Below are 3,954 nucleotides of genomic sequence, written 5' to 3'. Positions count from 1 at the left end.
TTGAACCATCTGGTCAATAACTCAAGAATATGTGAATGACATATTGAGAAGGAACAGAATATGAGAAGGAACAGAAACAGATTTTTCTTCTGTCCCATGGCACCTCCAGTCACCCCCCAATTTTTCCCCTTTAGGACAACTATGCCCCATTTCAGTGGGAAGCTGTTACAGAAAACGGACTATCACTCCCATTCCCCTATTATCAAAAAGACTGAAATGTTTGGCCTGGACGGCAGGACCCTTTCCCCCATGGCGTGACCTATTTCAGAAAGCTTCTCCCACCACAATCCGTGCCAGCTCTCATCTCCTTCACTCTCCAGCAGTTGCCCTGTCGTGATGACCTCCCATTACTCAATCTCCACCCTATGGAAGATGCATTCTTGCATTAAACTCCCCTTACTATCAACCATCCAGCATTTACAACCTTTTTACCATGGTCCTCTAAATTATTTCATTACTACTGTTCTGTAAGATATTTTGCTGCACTATGGAGTATTTTAAGTACTGTACAATTCAAAATAGTCCTTCTGACCCAGTTCTACTCCATGTACAACCTAATTACTCAGACTTCTTGTCAATTAAAATAATTTGCTCTGGTAAATGAATGGAATTGGGACATCTGCCCAAACCATTCCTGTAAAAGTTTAAAATTGTTGAAGTTCCAGACACTTAATAAATTTCTCCCTGAGGTGTGCATTGGTATAAACAAAATAATGCATTAATTACATGTGTTTTATAATGAAGTAATTCCACTGGGAAGGGGAGCTGTAAAAACAACTTATGGGGTGATCAGTAATTAATAAAACCGTGTAATGCTTATTTGAAGTGAAAGTTTGTACTGAAGTTTTAAATACCTATTAAATATTAATGTCTTTTTTTTTTTTAAAAAAAAGGGCTTAAATTTTAAACTTTACAAATGGAAAGCTGCCAACTTCTAGTTTAGCCCTCTGCTTCTGAAAACTAGCCAATAAGAACCTGCCTAATCCTTGCTCCCAGCTCTCTAATCCCAAGCCATAAAAACCATATCCCCTGCCACATCGGGGTGTCCATTTCTCCCTCTCTTGAAATGCTGCCCAGGTGGCTCTATTTCTTCCTGAAATAAAGCTGATGCCAGAATTTCTTTGTTTCTGCCTCATTCCTGCTGAGTTTGCTGAGTTTGCCTTTCACATATAATTCATAATTTTTTAATGCTCTCTTAGGCATTAAATTTCAGTATAATTTTCATAAACAGGTTTAGCAGCTCAAATATCAATATAGAAGCAGAATGATAAAATTTGGAATTATTTTAGATAAGCCATGAGTATGAAAGATAACATTAGACCACAGTTCCATTTTCATGCAAGCAGCTATGTAATATGCATGACTCTATTGAAATCAATAAAGGAAACTAAAGAAAATAAAAGATAAAAGCAGATTTTAAAGTAGATATTTCACTGAAGTTGTTAGGTAAAAGGCAGAAGAAATTAAATAAATTTAAATGAACTTACATGTATCCACATGTTCAGGAACATAACTGACCTGCCTTAACTTAATTCATTTCAAATGACATTTGTAAAAGTCACAAACAGAAGCAACATGTGCCATTAAACAGTGTGTCTACACTTGAAGAAGCAAAAAAAAAACATAAATATATTAACTTAAAGAGCAAGAAACATAAGTATATTAACTGTAAACTGTCAATGTTCCACAAAGAGTAGATTTCTTCTAGTGTTATTTTACTTATTCACATGAAGTGTCTATAGTCTACAGGGCAGAATCCATAAACAAGTACTTTTTCTGTTCATTAATCTACAGGCACTGATGAAACTAAAAACTGTTAAGACCCAAAACCTAAAGGTGGTCATTTAAATAAATTGGACATCTAGCCAAAAACTCTGATGCCGAGCAGGTTACTGAGTGCATGTACTGTCTCTAGAAATATTTTCTGTTAGTTAATAGCCATTCTGTTTAGAAGACAAATTGTTTTGGTTTTTTTTTTTTGGCGTGGACAGGCTCCAGGAATTGAACCCAGGTCTCCGACATAGCAGGCAAGAATTCTGCCATTGAGCCACCATTGTACTGCCCCAAATTGTTTTTTTGTGAGTGTAATTTACTAAAATAATTCCTAGGACTACACTGTTGTTTCATTACATTACAAAGCATTCTTCCCATACTGTTAATTTTCCTCATATCCTACCATCATACTAGAATGTTGCCAATCTCTAACAGCTCTAGAATTACAAGTTCCGGTGGAGTTGATGAAAAAATAACACCAAATCTGATTATCTTACTGATGAAATATTTGAGCACTGAGTATAGCAAATTTCAGGATAAAGGAAACTTGAGAGTCAGTTCTCTGGATGTGGCAATTACCATCCACTGTTTTCCTCGGCATTGAAACTGACATCTTCAGGGCCTATTTGTTCACCACCAGGCAAACTGGAACATGTGCTTTGTCTGGAGGCTGTGCAATGAAGGAGTTGTTAAATCCACCCACGCTGCTGTTCCCTTCCTGCTCCTCATTCTCAGCATCACATCCAATATCACTGTTGCTACCCATGCTTTCCTCAGGGCAGCTGAAACTCCTTCAGGTAATACAGGTTATAGTTCCTCAGTTTCAGAATTATTTTCTAAATCAGTCATTTGCCTTCCTTCCAGACAACCTCCTTTAGGCCTGAGGTGACCATTTCCCTCTCCTTTTTCAACTGTGTGAAAGCCATTGAAAACTGCAATGATGACAGCATCCTAATCCACAGCTTTACACAGCCAGTCTTTGGTTTTGGGGAGGACGTCACTAATACTGCAATGTGTCAATGCTCAGAGAGAACTGTGCCTGCTCAGATCTCAGCTCAGAGCTTCCAGGGAGCTTTCAGTCAGAGTTTGACTGTGTCTTTTTTTTTTTTTAATTTTAATAATATATTTTATTTAAACCAATAAATCTAAAATATTAGCCTTTCAACATGTATTAAACATAAAAATATGATATACTACAGTCCTTTTCAAACTTTGAAATTTGGCATTTATTTTAAACTTACAGCATATCTCAATTTAGAGGCCATACTTGAATTAGGAATACTTAATCTGAAGTTAGATTTCATATAATTGAAAAAGTAGATTCACACATTCAGTTTTTCCCAAACATACAATGAAATTGTTCAAAAATCAAATAGAGCACAAAATATTCATATTTAATATTTTAATTTGCATTGACTAAACTGGTCCATGTTTGAGAAAAACTGATTTGTTAAATAAAAATTGTATCAGCATCAAAACTGTCCATGTTAAGTAGATTCACTAACACTTGTGCCAACTCACTAATATTAACTTTGAATTAAAAGGAGTAAGGCATAAGTTTTAGGAAGATGGTGAAATATGATAGGTCAAGTGCACTCATGCTCCAAGGAACAGCTAGAGAAGGGGCAGTAGGTAACTGAGATGGCAATTCCAAGGTGTAAATAACCTGGGCAGGTCTTCTATACCACTTCTATTACATAGGGTAATAGAGAACTGGAGACTGCCTGGCTGGTGCAAACAGCCTAATGCAGAAACCTGGAGCCATCAGGAGTGCACAGACAGGGAGGCAGGGACTAGGAAGTAAGGCAAGCTGCATTTCTTGAATGTGCTACCCTCACTGGCATAGTCCTGTGACCTGCTCACAGGCACCAGTGTAGCATCCCCAACCGGTGCCTATACCTGCACAGCAATGCATCACTGTACTATTGCACCCCACCCCATGCCCTGCCTCCTGCTCCACACCCATCCTGCAAACACAAAGCTTTAGACTATTGAAGAAAATCAACTTCCAAAGTAAACCAATCAAGATATTTACGTGCCGCAAAAACAGCAGAAGACCACTAAGCATATTATGATGCAGACAGATAGAACCCAGCTTAATGATCAAAACAGACCAGAGGAGAAACAAACATTGGAACAACTAATCAAAGATATTCATATAACTCTACTAAATAAAATCAA

The 3,954-nt window shown here is 37.3% G+C and overlaps 1 pseudogene; it reads right to left on the bottom strand.

The window, feature by feature from the left end:
• Positions 1–2,348: 2,348 nt before the first annotated feature.
• Positions 2,349–3,019, bottom strand: LOC143683341 (E3 ubiquitin-protein ligase TRIM37 pseudogene; annotated as a pseudogene).
• Positions 3,020–3,954: the final 935 nt, after the last annotated feature.

Source organism: Tamandua tetradactyla, chromosome 5 (genome assembly GCF_023851605.1).
Source record: "Tamandua tetradactyla isolate mTamTet1 chromosome 5, mTamTet1.pri, whole genome shotgun sequence".
NCBI lineage: Eukaryota > Metazoa > Chordata > Mammalia > Pilosa > Myrmecophagidae > Tamandua > Tamandua tetradactyla.
The sequence above is the reverse complement of the archived record's forward strand: the minus strand, read 5'-3'. Positions and strand labels throughout refer to the sequence as shown.